The 20,997-nt window shown below is 35.0% G+C and overlaps 1 long non-coding RNA gene across 1 annotated transcript; it reads right to left on the minus strand.

Annotated features, from left to right (window-relative positions):
* Positions 1-12,020: 12,020 nt before the first annotated feature.
* On the minus strand, positions 12,021-15,832 carry LOC117281523 (uncharacterized). Its single transcript, XR_011413021.1, has 2 exons — positions 15,343-15,832; positions 12,021-15,058 (listed from the first exon to the last, which is right to left on the minus strand). It is a non-coding gene; the product is annotated as an uncharacterized lncRNA (long non-coding RNA).
* Between the last annotated feature and the right edge of the window lie 5,165 nt (positions 15,833-20,997).

Consider the following 20,997-nt stretch of genomic DNA (forward strand, 5'->3'; position numbering starts at 1 on the left):
TGACTAGGTCTACGGGCTTAATTTGGAATATTGGCTGCTATATTGAGGAAGATTGGGTGTGACAGAAAGGAGTTTCTTGATATGAAGAAGGATATAACATGACCTTAGATTGGAACATATGGTCTCACCTTGTCCATGAGAAGTGAACGGATTTGACAGCTAGTGAATGAGTTTGGACTCAGGATGGTATACTAATTTCGTAGTAATTATACCCAGTGCAGCGACGTTGGAATATGTCGGCATGTAGTTTCCACATGTGGGTTATCTCTTGTGAGCAGGTTAGCGATCGCGTGGTGTTGACGAAGCTTCTGCGAAGAATTCTACTGGCTACCCGGTAAGAGATTGAATATGTAAATGTGGCTAGTGGTTTGGAGTGTTCATTAAAGGTTAATGGAAGGATTTCGAGGAATTTGGCGGGTTGATTGTGCAAGATCATGTCAATAGGAGATAAGGAATCTTGGTGGTTTCCAGGGTTATGAAATGGTAGCTTCAGGCTAAGTGGGAGATCCCCACCGTCTATGATTGGATTGTATAATTGTCAACTAGTGCGGTTTCTGGTTATCAGTGTATTGATGGGTCGTTATGACTAAGGGAAGAGAACATCAACAGTAATCTGAGCAAAGGATTTGAGGAATGTGTGATATATTTGGCTTTGTCGATTTGTGTTCAGGTTTGGGGAAGACTCAGAGTCTAGGCTTCGTGTGGAAGTGGTGTATAAGGAAAATGATTCAGCCGGGTGTCTCTTTGAGAGGGCATTCATGTGCTAGTGGAGCCTTAGAGTTCGATTATGTTCGGGACCAAGTCAGAGTGGGTGACTCTCAATAACGGTCCTAGTGGATTCAAAAGTTAAGGTGTGGTTCCTAAGGATTTCGAGTCAATAGTGTGGTTGAATATCAAGCTTTTGCAGCGAATTTTGATAAAGGAGCTTGGAGTGTTCCGTGTTATCTTTGGTCTACGGGGTATCATGAGAGGAAGGGGAACATGTAACTTTGGATTTATAGAAGAATCATCAAAATGGGTATATCAGAAGAAGACGCGATTATGTGCACAAGGAGGGTATGAAATGGTTCGTGGGTTTTGAGACAATGTGGTCTCATGAAATAGGGTCACTCGGGATGAGTACGGATTGAGTTCGTTATATTGATAAAGGAGTTGTTGTTATTTCTAAGGAAGATCCAGAGTAAATTAGGAGAAGTCGGGTTTGGTTAGCAATGGTTGAATTGGCATAATGATGGCAACGATCAGCTCCTTCAGTGTGTTAGGTTATTCATGTGATTTGTGACGGTACGTGTGAAGTTTGACGGTCGTCGTAACCAATCTTATTTGGAGGCTTTCGACTATTATGGCATGTTATGTGCAGATGGATCCCGGAGGGGTTATGGTGGTTTAGACCACTACTTGAGGTTGGTATTTTCTGCGAATATAAGGATTCAATCGCGTGTTGCGATGGTTCTCTTGGAATGAGTTAAGTAAAAGGTTTCTATGTGATGAAGTGTTTACCCTATTAATAGTTCGGAAGTTAAGATGAAATTCCTGTACTCTTGCGCATTGGCATGATTAAGCGCAGTGATCAGCATGGTATTCGGAAGTTGAGGATCAAGGTTGCGGTTTGGTGTCAACAAGAATGTCAAGAGCTCGGATGAGCGGGGAAGGATTCAGATGGTTAAAGTAAGTTGGTATTGTCTTTAGTGTCACCTGAGATCGGTGTCCTGTGCAATAGGCTTTGAGTAGTGATTTCGAATTTTTTTTAATTTACTTTACAGCGTTTGTGCGGCCGGTGGTATGGATGTGCAGACTTGTTATCTGGTACGGAAAATCATGGGAGCACGTTCCACAGGGAGATTGTATAAGTGTGACATGTAGTCACTTGATTGATCGAAGGTTGGAACCAAGTATGGAGAATGTGGTACTATTGTTCATATGAGAATTTATGCTTTGAGGGTGCTCGGTTCATTTGATTGCGGACTATGGAGGTTTGCTCCGGATATGATGATTGTTCTTGTGTGTTATGGGGAAAAGGGTTATTATGAACCCTTGAAAGGTTATTAGCCTAGTACGATGCAAACAGAATCGGCTTGAGGTCCATGAAAGGATTTAAATATGAATATGGGCTTTGTATCAGGCTGGATGTGTTCATTTTAGCATAGTGCTCCGTATGGAGGAGTATTCAGACGTTGGATGGCGTTTCGTCGTCGGCTATTTCATGTAATACTATATTGTGCCGTGTGAGTTATGAAACGGCTTGATAAATTTCACATGTGTTGAGGTTCCGCATAGCAATGATGTTATGTGAGCGGGACGACTCTCGAGATTTAGATCATATATCGCACTTTAGTTGTGCTTGACTTTTGTAGCATATGGCACTATCTGTCTACCTAGGGATGGTATTACGCACTTAGCGTGCTTGTGGCCGATATTCCGGTATTTTGTAATAATAAGCATTCTAGCTCGGTAAGTATCTCCTTATATAGATTTTATGTTCAGATCGGGTTGCGCGCCGCAACAGTGTGATGTTGAGTATAGTCCCTTATATTTATTTTCGTGTGTTTTGTTTTCCATTTTCTGAGGAAGGTTCGTAACACCTTTTCGGTTGTCTAGTTAGTTACATCGGTTAAGTAGTCCTTTCCAGAGTTCGTTTTCTTTATGTATCACGTCGAGTTTGTAGCTTATTGGCACATTCTGACATCCATGAGACTTTTGGCGGCGTCTGAGGTGGCTTATTGCCTGAACAGCTTATACTGTGTGAGACGAGATTATTAGATCCGGGATCAGTGCGGTCGGATTATATTGAGTACAGTAAAGAGCAAATACCATTATTTGGTTATAATGGGGTGATGATTCTAGTCAGGAGGAGAGACTCAATGATTTGTTGACTCAGCAGTTGGTTATGAATTTCTGCACATCTCTTCTGTTGTGGCGGTATTGCAAGAGCTGGAGCAAGACTTATATATGCTATGAGGTGCATTGTGAGCATCGAATTCGTGAAATTTTGGCTATTGTTATTAGGGAATGTTATTATGGTCATGTGAGTTAAGCAGAGCATAGTGTGGATTCAGTAAAGGTATGCAGTCATGTATTGATGTGTCGCATAGAGGTTGACACAGTGTTCATATGACAGAAACAGGCCTGGCAGGTGATTCCGAATGTTGGAATTGGGCTTTAAGGCCTTTTTGGGTGAGCTAATGCGCTCAACTGAATTGTGATATCACGGGTAGGTGCACGAGGTGTTAAACCGTGATTTCAGACAACTCCAGAGCAGTTCTTAGCACGTTCGAGGACGAACATATGTTTAAGTGGGAGAGAATGTAACGACCCGACCGATCATTTTGAGCTCTAGCATGTCGTTCGGCAGTTTGAGGCCATGATCAGCTTCACTTCAGGTATTATGACTTGTGCGTATGGTCGGAATTGAATTTCAGGAAGTTCGGAGTGAAAATTCTAATTTCGGAAGCCTTAAGTTGGAGGAATTGGCTAAGGTGTGAATTTTGAGTAAACGACCTCGGAATCGGGATTTGAAGGTTCCAGCAGGTTCGTATGATGATTTTCGGACTTGGGCGTATGTTCGAATCGGGTTTTGGATACCCCGGAAGCGTTTCGGCACCTATTGCGGAAGTTAGCATTTTGGAAGAATTTTATTAATTTGAGTTGAAGTGCATTTCAATGTTATCGATGCCCGTTTGGAATTTCGAGTCTGGGAATAGCTCTGTATGGTGATTTTGGTATTGGGAGTGCGTCCGGAAGTGGATTTGGAGGTCCGTAGGTCATTTTGGGGTCATTTGGCCAAAGTTGGAAATTTGGAGTATTAGAGTATATATTTATGGATTTTCTTACTAATTGACTAGTTTTAGAGCGTTGGGCATCGATTTGAGTTGATTGAATGGCTTGGGAGCCGGTTATGAAACTTCGGAGCGAGGTAAGTCTCCTTTTTAACCTTGTAAGAGGGAAATTAACCCCATAGGTGAATTAAATAAATATCTGTACCTAATTGTGGGGGGGCTATGAGCGTACGAGGTGACGAGGGTCCGTATGTAGCTACTATTATGCTATTGTCCGGGTAGTTTAGGACCCGTATCATGCTATACTTGGAATGTTTGTGCCCTTACTTGCTAATATAATCACCTAGTCATGATAGAAATTGATAAAAGAATTGTATGAGGTTAAATTCACTTACTTGAAGGTTTGTATGAGATACTTACTGTAAATGAGAAACTTGTGTTTTCTTGAAAATAATTGTTATTTATGGATCGGGCCGAGCGTCTCGGTAGTAAATAGATGCATCTATAGTTCACGCCATTCGACCATCTGGCAGTGTACATTTTAAATATTTGTTGGATCGGGCCGTACGACCTCAGCATGATTTGCGCATGATTTAATTGATTGATTTGGAAATTGTAATAATTGATATTGCCTTCTCGGCCTGAGATAAATTTGTTAAATAATGGGAAATGAATTTGGAGAGTTCTTAATTATAAAATAACTGTTTACTTACTTCAGAACAATGGGCTTGCAACCGTATTAATTAACCCATGTCTAATTTAATGATATTATTCTATTTGCTTATAGCCTATAGTAAGTGTCGAAGTCGACCCCTCGTCACTACTTCTTCGAGGTTAGGCGAGATACTTACTGGGTACGCATTGATTTATGTATACATACTACACTTGCTGCACGTTTTATGCAGGTGCATATATGACTAATGTCCTTGTGGGCGCAGAGGCGCGGTGATTACGGAGATTTAGGTGAGCTGCATCTTATATACGATCCGCAACCAGTAGAGTCTCCTTCAGAGTATTGTATTTTCTTTCCTATCCAAATTTGTATTCCGGACAGTTATTGTATTTTATTTTAAATTTCTAGAAAATGCTCATGCACTTGTGACACCGGGTTCTGGAATGATTATGGGATGTTCAGTATTGAAATAGGAAAATATCGTATCTATTCTGTAAATTCATCTTTTACTAGTTGAATTGAATTAAATTTACGATTTGAAAAATATTAAAATGAGAATTTAGTTAACTAGTTAGTGTTGGCTTGCCTGACAGTGGTGTACGGCGCTATCACGACCTTTAACGGATTTTGGGTCGTTACACCTTTCTTGCTTTTCGTTTTTAATAATTTATGGATCAAAGCCTGAGTTGCTTGAAATTCTTGCGACATTTGATCCACTTTTTGATGCATAGCTTCCATGTCTTCAAGGTAACCTAATTGTTCCTTCAATACGAAAATCATCAAGTGTCATTTCCTTAACAATAAATCCAGCAACCCCTTCTTTAAATTCATCCCTTAACCCCACACGATTAGGATGATTCCTATTATACATACATCTACGATGTGCAAATGCCATCTACACAAACAAAAAAATTAGAAGTTGACATATTTATTTTATTTATACTACTTACTAAGTTATATTCTCCCAAAGGTTATCTAAATAGTTTAATTATATACTTTACTATAATACTTGGGTGGTTTCAATATTAATATATACATTAAATAATTGTAAGACAAAAAAGTCCTAAAACATAAAAATTAATCTAATTTATTTCAAATTAGCATATGGTGGCGCTCTAATACTTAATTGATTGCATTTTCTTCATTTTGTTTCAATAACAAATAATATAATTAACACATAGATAGGGCATGGAGAATTTTCAAACCAAAAGCTGAAATAGAGAAGTATTAGCACTTAAATTGTTTCTTAACTAACATAACTTGAATGTATAAAAATTCTAACTCTTTAAAATATTGTTCAACTCTAACTATTATAACCTAAATTATACAAAGTATTAGCACTTAAGTTGTTGCTTTAGTTATTTTTTATATAAACAAGAATTCCATACTTATAGAACATACCCAAATTATTCTAAATTATTTTCTTTATTTACTATTGGATACATACAAGTATACTAGCCATTTTCACAAGGATATCTAACTAAAAATAAAAACAAATAGCTAATTAATCTAAACAAATAAATTTTTAACATCACTATATACATATTATATTACAAAAATTATTTCTAATTTATCTATACTATATTACAAATTATATAGCTAATTTATACATACTATTTTGCTAAATTAATGCACAAAAAACCCGGAAAAATGACCAATGAATCTGTTGTCGAACCACCGGCGGAGGGGAGATGTGCCGCCGGATTCCTGCATCAAAAATGAGTTAAACAACTTGGGAAAAAAGTTAGAGAAGAAAGAAGAAAGAAGAAAAAACGGGTTAGGGTGTATTACAAAATAAGATTTGCGACCGAATCGGTCGCAAATCTGAAATTTGAATTTTCAAATTGCAACTGATTTGGTCGCAAATCCCGTTGACCAGTCAGACCTCGTTTTTATCGCAGATACTAACCAAATCGGTCGAACATTTAATTTAATTTTTTTTAAAATTTTTATTTTTGCGACTAATTCAGTCGCAAACCATAAAAAATATTCTCGCGGTATTTTTCGCGTAATTGAGCGACTGAATCAGTCGCAATTTTGAGCCAAAAATTTAAAAAAATAATAACATGTATTTTTAATAAAGTTTCCGACCGAATCAGTCGAAAATTACGACTGAATTAAATCGGTCAGAATTATTCAGTCGCAAATTTGTTATTTTTTAGTAGTGCCTAGTTCTAGTCTGATCCTTTCAAAGTGATCCCTACTCAGAGCTTTAGTAAAAATATCAGCAATTTGATCTTCAGTTTTATAAAAGTTAATTGAGATATTTCCCTTTTCAATATTGTCTCTGAGAAAGTGATGTCTAATGACAATGTGCTTGGTTTTTTTGTGTTAGCATGAATTTTTAGCAATGTTTATGGCACTCGTGTTATCACAAACAATGTGAACACAATCAACAAATATACTATAGTCCCTTAGTTGTTGTCTTATCCATAGCAACTGAGCACATCAGGATGCTGCTGCCATATATTCAGCCTCAGTTGTAGATAAGGCCACTGAGTTTTGCTTTTTGGTTCCCCAAGATACCAGACAAGAACCTAGAAAATGAGTTGTTCCTAAAGTGCTTTTCCTGTCTACATGAAAACCTGCATAGTCAGCATCAGCATAACTAACTAGATCAAAGCTATACCCTTTGGGATACCATAGACAGAGGTCAGGGGTCCCCTTAAGATAACTTAGTATCATTTTGACAACCTTCAGGTGAGATTCCTTGGGATTTGCCTGAAACATTGCACATAATCCCACACTGAATATAATATCAGGCATGCTTACTGTGAGGTACAACAGTGATCCAATCATTCCTCTATATAGTTTATGTTCCACAATCTTCCCTTCTTCATCAAGGTCCAGCTCTGTTGCAGTTGTAATGGCAGTGTCAATGGACTTAGAGGAGTCCATGTTGAACTTCTTCAGTTGTTCCTTGATATATTTATGTTGGTGTATCATGGTTCCAGTAGGTATTTGCTTGATTTGCAGCCCTAGAAAGAAGTTCAATTCACCATCATGCTCATTTCAAACTCATTTCCCATTATCTCAACAAATTCCTTGCACATTGCTTCATTGATAGCCCCAACGACAATGTCATCCACATACACTTGCACAATTAGAATATTCTTCCCTCTACTCCTTAGAAATGAAGTGTTGTCCACTTTTTCTCTTACAAAGTTGGCTAATAGGAACTTTGAGAGTCTTTCATAGCAAGCTCTTGGAGCCTGTTTCAGTCCATAAAGAGCTTTGTCCAGCTTGAACACATAGTCAGGAAATTCTTCACTTTCAAATCTAGGAGGTTGTTTGATAAACATTTCCTCCTTCAGATAACCATTCAAAAAGGCACTTTTTACATCCATCTGATATAAGGTGAACTCCGTGTGGGCAGCAAAGGCTATCAGCATTCTTATAGCTTCCATTCTAGCTATATGTGCAAATGTCTCATCATAGCCAATGCCCTCATCTTAATTGTATCCTTGAACCACCAGTCTGGCCTTGTTCCTTGTGATATTTCCTTGTTCATCCAGCTTATTTCTCAACACCTATATGGTACTTATGACAATTCTGTTCTTGGGTCTTTGTACCAAGTGCCAGACCTTGTTTCTCTCAAACTGATTTAGATCCTCTTGCATGGCCATGATCTAGTCTGGATCCTTTAGAGCTTCTTTGATGGTCTTAAATTCAACCTATGAGAGAAATACTGTGATTACACATAGATTACTTAGAGAAGACCTGGTTTGCACTTCTGCATTTGGATCAGAGATTATATTCTCAAGAGGATGCGAACTTTGATGCTCCCATGGTTTGATCAGTATACCAAGAGAAGATTCAACCGAGGAGTGACCCAAAGGAACAAGTTTAGTGGGTGTGGCTTCATTAGTCTGGTTGGCAGTTAGAGTAGTTCTTTCTTCTTCTTTTTCCTCATGAACACTGTCAATTTCCTTGTGGTCTTTGGATCCATCTTCACACTGGGGTTTAGATTCCTTTGTAACTCCATCACCAATGAGTGTTATGTTATAATCTTCATCCTGCAGACCTTTCACAACCAAATTATTAGATTCATCAAAGATAACATGAATATTTTCTTTTACACACAGTTTTTTTATTAAAAACTTTATAGGACTTACTATGTGGAGAGTAACCCAAGAAACTTTCGTCATCACTTCTGTCATCAAACTTACCTAGAGCTTCTTTTCGATTATTATGCACAAAATATTTGCACCCAAAGGCTCTTAGATGAGTGATGTTGGGTTTTCTTCCTCGAAGTAACTCATAGGGAGTTTTCTCAAGAATGGGTCTGACCATGCATCTATTTAGCAGGTAACAAGCAGTATTGACTACCTCAACCCGGAAACTCTTAGGCAATCCACTAAAAATCAACATAGTCATCCCATGCCTTCTAAGGATCTATTCTTTCTTTCTACAAACCCATTTTGTTGTGGAATTATGGGTGCAGAGAAATTATGGTCAATACCATGTGAGCTAAAGAACTCAAGGAATTTTGAATTTTCAAACTCAGTTCCATGGTCAGTTCTTATATTTAATACATTGCACCCCAATTTTTGTTCAATCATTCTAAAAAAATACACAGAAAACATCAAAGGTTTCATCTTTAGATCCCACAAATAAAGTCCAGGTATACCTGGAGAAGTCATCAACAATCACAAACACATACCTCTTACCTCCTCTGCTCTTTATTCTCATCGGTTCACATAGGTTCATGTGAAGGAGTTCCAGAGGTTTAGAAGTACTGACAACCTTTTTTAGATTTAAAGGATGAGCTTACATGTTTCCCCCTAACACAACATCATACACCTTGTCAGAGGAGAACTCAATTTTAGGTAGCCCAAGGACCAAGTCATTTACTGCCAACTTGTTGAGTTGAGAGACACTAGCATGTCCCAATCTTCTGTGTCATAGTAGTGGATCATATTCCACTACACTCAAGCATATGTTCTCACTCTGGGGGGGGGGAAGTGACATAATCGATATCTTGTAGACATTGTTATGTCGCTTACCCTTTAACACAATTTCATCAGTATCAAACTTAGCGACAATGCAAATTTTGGAATTGAATTTTACCTCATTTCCTTTGTCGCACATTTGAGAGATGATAAGAAGATTATGTTTAAGACCTACCACATAATACACATCTTCTATAGTTTGAAATATTGACTTACCAACCTTGCCAATACATGTTATCTGGCCTTTTTCCATTTTCAAATGATACACTCCCTCCTTGGAAGGTTGTCAGTGAGAGGAAGTTTTTCTTTTCTCCAGTCATATGTAGTGAGTATCCACTGTCTAGATACCAGTCTTGATTGTTCCCTCTCACCTTATCCTGCACCAGAATTCACAAGTTAGTTTTGGAAACCTAGACAAGCTTGGGTCCATTTTTATTGGGAAAAAGGATGAATTAGATTCCTTCTTGCTGAGAAGGGGAAAGGGTTAGAGGCTATTTTCTTATTAACCTTAATCCACTTAGTATGGACAAGAGGATTGACCTTTGGCTCCTCTTCCTTCTTCACATTTTTAGCAATACCAAAGGTGCTTTTAAACTAAGCATGAATTAAGTCAGGACAAGTGTCTCTAAAGTGTCCTATCTTTCCAAAATGAGTGCACGTGTTATTATCAAAGATTCCTACGTACTTTGGGTTAAAGTTAGGAACAGATTTTCTGTATCCAATTCCGGATTTGTTAGAGCTACAGTTTTCATTCATCCAATTCAAGGCATCAGAAGATCTATGCCATTTACTTAATCTAGTGAGCTCATAATTAGCCTTTTCTAGATTTTCCTGCAGGATTTTATTTCTACATTCAACATCATAAAGATTATCTTTAGCACTTTTTAATTCCATTTCAAGCTTATCCTGCATATCACTCATTTTTCCTTTACCGTGTATATCAGGAGACTTCTCATTCTTAGAAGTAATCTCAAGAACCTAGTTCTTGAGGTCTTTAACATGTTCCTTTAAATTAGCTTTGTAAAATTCAAGCCCTTTGATATCAAGTTTGACACATGAAAGATTGCTTATTAGCTGATCATTTTCAGTACTTATTTTATCCATTTCATTCAGCAAGGTCACAATTATGGCCATCGGTGGTTTTTTAGATATAGCGTGAATGTTTTCTTTCAAGTTAGATATACTTACCTGATTTGTTTCATCTTCAATTTCTAAATCACTCGTGGCCATCATTCCTATCATTTCTTCCTCTGTTTTGGATTTTTCAATCGCCATCAATGTCACTTCGATGTCTTCATCTCCAAAGTCAGCTTCCAAGGTCCTCTATATATCATGAGTAGAGATGCAAGAGGACACTCTGAAGAGAGTGCTTATGGGCAAGCTTCTATAGAGCAGGTCCTTTGCTTTAGAATTTTTTTGAACTAGCTGACGATTTTCTTCGTCGTATTCCTTTTCTCTTTTGTTACACTTATTACCTTCACTATCCATTTTGGTTGGGAGAATTGGTTCATGACTTACAATTACCCATAGGTCAAAGTCAATGACCTAAAAAATATTTTCATGTGTAGCTTTCATTCATCATAGTAGTGTTCATCAAACAAAGGAAGTCTACCAATGTGCATTCCAAGCTGTACTGGAGGCTCTGTCTCAATAGCCTGGTGTTCATCAATTACAGCATAGAGACTTATAGCCTCATCCTTATTTTCTTCCTCTTTATCACTTCCACTATCCTCATATGCTGCCAAGAAAGCCTGCTTCATTACTTCAGTGAATCCTTTTCCTAGGATTTTTCCTTTGTTAGAACCCTTTTCTCTCATCTTCTCCTGTTTCTCTTTTTCAGCTCATTCTTTCCTCTACTCAATTTCCCACATTGGGCAGTCCTTGACCATGTGATCTAGATTTCTATACTTGTAGCACCTATCATAATTAGCTTTGTTGATCTGCTTAGGCTTACTACTAATCTCTCTCTTGGATGCACTTTTGGAGTTCTTCAGGAACCTCTTGAACTTGGCAAACATTGCTAGATCAGGATCATCATTGTCAGATTCATCATTCTCATCCGCTTTAAGAACCAAGGCCTTATCCCTCTTTGGTTCTTCCTTGTGTAGTTCTATCGTTCTCATTTTATGAGTTTTTAAGCTTCCAACCAACTCATCAAGTGAGATTTTGTCCAGCTCCTTGGCTTTCTGGATTGCATTGACTTTTGATTATCATGAAGCTAGAAGGATTCTTAGAACTTTGTTAACCAACTCTTCTGAGGTTGACACATTTTCAAATGGACCTTGGTTCATTATGGTCCATAGTTCATACTCTCAGCTGTAAGGAAGTTTTTCATTCTTGCTTTCCACCAATTGTAATATTTTCCATTAAACAGGGGTGGTCTGGTAGTTGATTGTCCTTCATTAATTCCGGGTGGAGCACTCATCTTGCTTTCAAGATCTCTCTAGGTGTTAGCCGTGTGTGAATGAGAGAACTTGTTCTGATACCAATTGTTAGTTTGAGTGTCTGTACGAATTACTAAAGAACTTGATTCTTTGTCGCGTTCCTTAAATATAAAGTAAATAAGCAGTAAAGTAAACATTGTGATTTTTTACGTGAAAAATCAGCTGACTCAAAAGGTGCAAAAATCACGATCTACTACGTAGGATTTTCAACTTCAACTCCACTAGAACAATGAACCAAAAATGTATCAATTACAAAATTATAATTCAATACTCTCCATTACTCCTACTACGACTATTTGATTTACAAGTTACTCTAACTTGTAAAGCAAATACTCACTCCAACTCACTAATTATTTATGACACTTGATTACAACTCAATTTCCTAAAACACATTCACTAGACTAACTTAAGAAGAATATAATGCAAGTACTCTACTGGAGTAAACGACTTATAACTCTTCAGTTGAGGTGTAAAAGTATAATCAGAGAAGTTCAAAGTAGATCGTATTTAAACGCTTCAACTTGAGATCTTCTGGGAGTCCTATTCATAGTTAGTTTCTCCTTTGATAAGACTCCTACTTTTTCAAGGATTTCACAAGCTTTGGAACTTTTGTCTCTGACTGAATTATTTGTATCTTCTTGAGCAAGAAACCTTATCACACATATCAGCCTTCTTCCACCAAACTCGCACCTGGGTAACTTTGAGATAAAGTTACTGTCTTGTACAGATGTACAATTATCAAGATGAGGAGCTGGTCTTTTATCCTGAGGAGCTGGTTCTTTAGAACAATTAAGCAGCTACGTTAAGGACATGGTTCTTTGAACATTTAGACATACTTTGTTATTCATCAAAATTTCAATACTCAACAGTAACTACACTACAACATATAAGTTGAATTTACATCTTAAATTGTTTGTCTAATTAAATAGCATCACATAAAATAGAATCAGAGCGAGAAACAAACAAAAAAGAAGTTGAGGGATAATAGCCCGCACGAAATGTTGAGGATTATGATAAAGCTGGATAGATAATTAAGGTTGTCAAATTAGATTGATTAGAAGACTTAATAGTTTGAACTCAAATGTAAACAGTAGCTACAATATCTCCAGAAGCGGATGTAGAGGGGCAACACCGAGTTCAACTGAACTCAATACTTTCGGTGTAGAGCATAAATTTATGTCTAAAAATTTACTAAAATTATAATAAATAGTAAGTTTGAACCCATAATTTAAAAATATAATAAATTCATGGCAAAAAACCTCTAGGGTTGAACCCATAAAGCTTAAATCATGCCTCCTGAATATCTCCATGTACAGCTTGAATAATTATATATCTTTAAATAACCAAATGTATAGTCTAGCCAAGTGTGTAATACACTGCTAATTGTATTTATCGTCAAGACAACAATATTTCCTCAAGATTTTAGCCTAGTTTCTCACAAAGATATAAGCAATTATGAGGAAAGCATTGATCGAAAAAGCCAGAATTTTTAATTTATCATACGAAGATACTGGCTCAACCCTATGGAAAACCATGGTAAACTGTAAGCGAAATGTGATGGGATGGATAAGATCCCTTCACACCTTAACCAGAGGTCTCAAGTTCGAGTCTTGAAAATAGAAAATTTCTTGTGGGAACGCTTCACTCTTTAATACTCTCTACGTTTCAATTTATGTGAACTCATTTGACTGGGTACGGAGTTTAAGAAAAGATAGAAGACTTTTGAATTTGTTGTATAAATGAGACACATATATTTTGTGTGTATATAAATCATTGCATAAAGGTAAATCGTTTCCAAATAGGAAATGAGGCCATTCTTACGAAAAAAGAAATAGGCTCACATAAATTGAAACGGAAAAAGTAGTCTTACGCGACATAGATTTGATGCTACAGTTTCCTAAGTGGTCCATAATGCAGATTTTCCTTTACTATAGTAGCATTAGAGGGATCATTAGCTTCTTATGACTTGAATGAGAGTACTCTCAATAGTTACATACAAGTCTATAGAACATAGAAAGGCGGGATGCCCATGACAGATTGACGGGTACGTGTTGAATGAACCAAATTCTCATTGAATTAGTACCCCGTGAATACTCCTCCAGTATGAAAAGTTTTCTATCTTGAAACCTTAGCTTTTTGTTTTGTCTCTCTGAATTATTATATAGATCCCCATGTATATCTCTATTGTTTCTCAACAAAATCTCAAGAAAATTTAATTTAATTCATAATCTAAGTATAGTAATACAATATAACACTGCTGCAAGTTGCTTCTTTTTTTTTCCTCTTCTTTTATATAAGTGTGGGTTGCTTCTCAATCACAAATTCCTCCATCATTTTAAAGTCTACAGTCCTTTGAAAGATTATTCTCTGACTATTCTTCAGAGAAATTGAAATCTTACGCTAGCTTTACAAAAGCTTAAAATGGATATATTCTTTCAGCAACAAGACATACTATAATTTAACCTTTTCTTCTTATGAAGAAACTTTTTATGTCAATCTGTGAGTGATGATGTCACCAAATCTTGTAACCAAAAAAGGGTTTGCAGATTTTCTACATACATTTCCATGTTTATCATCAAGAAAAGCGAAATGACATAAGAGAATGATACTAAAATTAAGCAGCAAAAATCAGAAGCATTTGTAATATACTAGTAATGACAATAGAATACGCATGTTTCTTTGTTATTACATATTTTTTTATTTGTAGTAATTGTGTTATAATAAACTTATGGACTTTCCCCAAGAAATATATACCACGTGTGGCCACTCGGAAAAAAACCCTAATAAGAAAGATGGATATAATTAATGATCATGAAGGTAATGATGATACTTTAAACGTCAATCAATCTTGTAAAGTGGGAGAAGAGGAATAAATAAATAAATAAATAAATACTAATAAAAACAGAAGAGCAGAGATGGACATAACAGACACTTGAAGCGATCATAAGAACAATTAGGGTAATGATAAAATTTGGCTCAGATAAACAGAGAGAAATTGAGATTTGAGACTATATAAAAGAGCACAAATGAGAAGCAAAAATAAAATGCAGCATCATATTTTAAGAAAAATATAATATAAGGTTGGTAATGATGAAAACAATATACTATTACCCTTATCCCCGTTGCAGGAAAAGTGGCATAGGAGTCAAAATCCTCATGATTTCACCAATCTGCTCTTGTCCAACTACTTTAATATCTTCTGATGACCAAAACCTTAGCATGGAAAAGTTTAAAAAATCGTCTATAATCACAATCTCGAATAAAAACCCTATTTTCTTACAAATTTTTTTATCCATACATGTATCGATTGGTGAGATATAACATATATATTGAACGACCATATACAATTCAATATGATATTAGAGTGGGGCAAGTGATTCTTGGTTCAAATCTCACCGCCATCCATAAACAACTTCATGTTTTTGGCTATGAAAAAGAGTAATAAGACTAGACGTATTTAACAATTTAAGTTTTTTAGATGAGATAGTTATACTTACAGATATAAACATCTGTATCGAACGAGGTTAGGAAGAAAGGATTAAACCTTCATGTTCGTATGAAGGAAGCAAAAATTTTGGGGGGAATGAAGCCTGGTCCGACGACACTAAACCATGATCCATGATCCCTAATGCCAATCAAGAACTATTGATCTATTTGTTAATTAATGGAGATGACATCTCAAAAAGGGAAAGAGAGTTCAAATAATTGGATCAAGTTAGTGACCTCGAGCCAGACAACATTCCCCTCAAAACAAGAAAGCTTCCTCCTTCTCATTCTTCTTCTTCTTCTTTTTCTTCACACTGTTTGGCCTCTTGAATTCTTTTCTAAAGGTTGAAGAAGAAAATTAAAACAGAGATATATAAGTTATTTTGATAGAAGAAAGGAATATATAAGGGAAGAGATGAGAATGAATGAAAGATTGGGAAATGGAGATGACAATAAATATAGGATGGGGAAGCAAAGAGGGTGTGTAATAAAGGACAAAGAAAGTCATAAAAGCAGAGCCAATAGACAGCATGCCATGACCCTACAAATATAAGTGGTTAAATTGGTTTCAGAAATGACCACGACCAAAAACCAAAACTCTCTCTTTCTTCATGTGTCAATGTCACCTTAATTTACACCAACTTGACTTTAAACCATGCACAACATTTATGCATTATACATCGTTAAACATGTAATAATATAATACACCATTCACTTTAAAAGCTAGTAATTATACCGCTTCATCTATATTATTTGTGGTTAGGGGTGGAGTTAGAATATTAGATCAGGATTCTGGTGAACTCAATAGCTTTTGTTTGAACTTTATATTTGTATTAGAATATATATATATATATATATATAAATGTTTAATTGTGAACTCAATAATCATGATGAGTCATATGTTTAGTAGCAAATTCAGAATCTATAAATTTCAAATTCTTGCTCCACTAGGACGAAGCTACTCTTGTAAGGGTGGTCAATTGATCACCCTTTGTCGAAAAATTACACCGCGTATATAGATAAAATATTAGATTTTAGAGGTATATAACATAAATTAAACACACTTTATCGGGATTTTTTTGCTTCTTTTAAATTTGAACATCCTTGAAAAATTTCTGGCATCGTCACTGGTTTCCGCCTCTATTTGTGGTTTAAGGATTTAACCTTCTTCAAAAAAAAATACTCCCTCCGTTTCAATTTATGTGAACATGTTTGATTGGGCACGGAGTTTAAGAAAAAATGAAGACTTTTGGAATTTGTGGTCTTAAACAAGTCAAAAAGGGGTCCAGAGTATTTGCGTGGTTATAAAATCTTCTTATAATTGAAAGTTTAAGCTAAATTGTTTCTAAATTTAGAAAGAGGTCATTCTTTTTTAAACGTACGGACCAAAAAGAAAATAGGTTCACATAAACTGAAACGGATGGAATATTTAATACCCTAAATCATATGATTACACTATTTGTGTAAAAAGAGAAAAGGATCTGCAAAACGAAGATTTTACTTATTATAAGGATAGGAAAGACATCATCAATAGAAGAATGAAGTAAATCATGTATCACTCAAAGTTAAGTTATGGCATGAATAGGTAAACTTGACAATGAAATTGACATATTCTGATTTCAGCAACAAGCTGGCAAACTTGACAATAGGAGGCCATATGTGCATGACACCAAAAGATTTGGTTAAACTAAACTTACAAACAAAAACAAAAAAAAAAAAAAGAATCTTTTACGTAGTATGACAAACAAGATGTGTATAATTTACATGTTCTAGGTAATATAGTAAAGTATTGGTAATAAGTATAAAAGTAGCAAACAATGAGTAAAATAAGAGAAAAGGAGTCCCTCGTGCAGAGTGTAACTTCATTTTCTAAGCTTGCGGGGGAAAATATTGAAGACAGAACTCAGAAATACAGAGAAAAGTCAGTCATTTTTTTCACAACTCGATAGGTTACTATATGGACCACTCAAACCTACTAAACTCTTTCTCACAACTGTCCAATTAGCTCTCTATATGGAGATTTTATATTTCTTTTGTCCTGTTTTGATCCTCCTATATGGAGAGTTCATGTAACTGTTACTCTCTTACATTTATGTGACTTACTTTGATTCAATACGAAACTGTAAAAAAATTGAAACTTGTGGTTGTTATAGTCAACTCGCTTATTTGATTTTTATAGGTAAACCTCTTGCTAAATATTAATTGGTAATATAATAAAAGTAGTAACTAACATGTTATCACCTCTTAATTCACTGACAGTGTAAAACAAATATTTATATTATTAGTGTATATAATAAAAGTTCATAAAGAACGAAAGTACTATGCACCCATAGTGTAAGAATTATTACACAATATAATTACTAAGTTATAATTATTTGTAGTCTCTATGGTAAGTATTATCTCCAATAATTAGTAACATGATTTAAGAAAACTACTCTATGAAGTAAAATGTTACTCCATAATAGGTTAAACTATACTATACATGTAAAAATATTTACATTAACCGACAACCGTGGATATAACTTAAATTTTTCTTAAAAGCATTATTAACTCCTACAAAGATGATAGTTCTAGTGAGTAGCTATATTGCGCGAAATCTCTAAAATATTATCGTACCCGTGTCGAATTCTCCAAAAATATACTCCTTCCATTCCAGTTTATGTGAACTTATTTCCTTTTTGGTCTATTCCAAAAAGAATGACTCCTTTCTAAATTTGGAAATAATTTAGCTTAAACTTCCAACTATACCCTTAATGAGAAGTTTTTATAATCACACAGATACTCTGGACCCCTTTTTGACTTGTTTGGATCACAAATTCTAAAAAAATTTATTTTTTCTTAAACTCCGTATCCAGCTAAACAGGTTCACATAAATTAGAACAGAAGAAGTATTAATTTTGCATGACTCGACATGCATCCAGCGATATTTTTGAAAAATCCGAACAAGATAGGTAAATAGTAGTATATGATAATTGATACAACCGCATCAAAGGGAAAACTGCTACGAAAATCTATCAACAACATTGATATGGCAAAGGTTTCCAGAGTCTTGAAGTTACGTACTCCATCTTTTAAGACAATAGAAGATGTTAACTTGCTAACTTTTAAGGAGTCAACTTGAAAAGTGAAAGATGGACACAATTCAATCAACTTTCGAGAAAATATACAGTTGTACAACATATAGAGTAGCCTTTTGCATGCTTCAGCTTGTTTCAACTGTGTCTCTGCTTTCTTTACTTTTGTTGTGGGAAAAGACATTTTCACTTCTTTTTCTCTCTTTTTTTCCAACTTTGGTTCTCTAAAGCTGTAGAATCACTCACAATCGGGGGTTGTTTGATATATGTATTAGCTTTACTATTATTAATTATTTGTTATATAACTAATACATACCAAATTATTGCATTAATAATACTATAGTTTTTAATACATAGATAAGCATGTATACACCCCTATGTAATGCATGTTATTTTTAATTCACCAAACTAAACAGTGGATAGGAAATAATCACAGCATAACTAATCTCAATATTACTAATCTCATCATTATTAATACTCGATATTCAGTACTATTTTTATACACCCTACCAAACGACTCTTTAAGAGTTAAGATGGGAAAGATGGAATTATTTTATTCTAAACTAGAGTTTTTGAGTTCGAGCTTTAGAATATTAAAAAATCTTGATATAAAATGATTTTCTTTTAATGAGTCTTATACAATGTGAATATGAATTAATCAAAAAAGTAGAATCGCTTTTGGCTCATTATTGACACATCCTTGCCAGCTTGATTGCTTTGTTTTTCTCATCTATATGTTCATGACAAGATTGTTTTGGAATTCTCCATTTCACTGTCGGTAGTTCAACAACAACACCTGCTAGCTTAGTATCTTCCCACAAAAATAAAAATAAAAATCTTAGATTAATTTACTCGGCATTTGCATTGTTTTGCTTTCAGTAGATATGGCCAATTTTTTATTTTGACTAAATAAATAATGGTGTTAAAATAGACCAGCAAAACATATACTCCTTTATCATTTTGAAAAAGCAAGTTAATGAGTATTGAAAAAGAGTTCCTCCTTTGTTGTGTGAGGGTGTGTACATACTCATTTGGTTTTGTCAAAGACCATACTAAAGTGTGATTTTTTTTAATGCAAATCCGAATTAGTCAAGCCAAAACAAATACTACATATCATGCGTGAAACGAAAAAACAAAGGAGTTGTCAAATTTCAAATACCAAAACACAACATTGCTAACGAGTTACTTAAATTTCACCAAAGATATATTGTGGTTGTGAATATTGAAACACAATTACTCCATCCATCGTACATGTGACATGACTTTGATTTGTATATTACGAAAGAAAAAAGTTGGAAAATATAAAGGAAAAAGTAGGGTTTGTCCCGAGTTAAAGAAAGACAAGAATTATTTAATTTCTTTGTATGAATAGTAGAATTTTCTGTTTGTTTTGCCATTGACTCGAGGTGTAGATGCTGCAGTGATTTAATACTACTATTGATTAGTTATGACATATGAATTCCCAAGGCTCCTTTTTGACTTCATGTCTCTTATTTCAATATCATTTCCACCTTGTTTTTCTACCCACTCTTCATATACATAAACTTTGCCTTAAATTTTGCTCCTTTTTCCTTGTTAATTTGCAAGCTGCAACTATATAGCTATTGTCATTTCCTTGTAATTTGCAAGCTGCAATTATATAGCTATTGTCATTTCCTTGTAATTTGCTAGCTGCAACTATATAGGTCTCTAGCTATTCGACCTCTACTTCTTCGTAATTTTAGAAGTTGACTGTTCCATACAATTGTTGTAAACATTACTATAATTGAAGAAAAAGAATTTTGCTATTATAGAAAGAACCGTGTTGAGTAATAGTTAAAAATATAGTTTAAACATTATGATTAAAAAATGTCTTCTTTCCCTTTTTTTGTACTTTTGCATTTGTTAGTGGATCAAATCACACCTAAAAGCTCACCAGCTATATAACTATTGTAATGAAAGATATATATATTTTAAAATAATGAAATCATCAATATGTTAGTTCATTGGAAAATAAGATGGAAATAATATTACAGGATCGTTGTTTTTCTCTGATAGATGATCAAATGATTCATGCACAAACAAATGAAGTCTGGGGTTCGATGATTTTATGACTTATAACAAGTATTTTTTTAGTTTTACGGCTTATTTCACATGATGATTTCATCTTAAGACGTAATAAGTCAGTTATATAAAACACTAGATATCTTTGTGATAGTTATCTTTCTCTAATTAAATCCTAACGGATTATTTTGTATATTTTCTTGGAAGAGTAAGGGGCACTAGTGTTGTCCTCAGAAGTCAGCATTTTTTAAAATTTAAAATAATAAATGAGAATGAGAAACATTAAATATTGGTATTAATGAATTCAGAAGCGTAACAATCAAAATTTGATTGGAAAACTTTGTAAAAGCTGAACCAATTCATTAGTTTGGACGCTTCTAATCATGCTGGGAATAATGTACCTAAAAAAAGTCGTTGTGGGAATAACGTTAGGAAAAGGTGCGTTGGGACTGTGGGAGTTGTTGAAAAGTGAAATTAATAGTGGACTCCTTTTTGTGCACGCTTTTCCATTACCTTATATTTTATATTTATTTAATAATTATTGAGGGA

The sequence above is a fragment of the Nicotiana tomentosiformis genome, chromosome 12, assembly GCF_000390325.3.
Source record: "Nicotiana tomentosiformis chromosome 12, ASM39032v3, whole genome shotgun sequence".
In the NCBI taxonomy this organism is placed as follows: domain Eukaryota; kingdom Viridiplantae; phylum Streptophyta; class Magnoliopsida; order Solanales; family Solanaceae; genus Nicotiana; species Nicotiana tomentosiformis.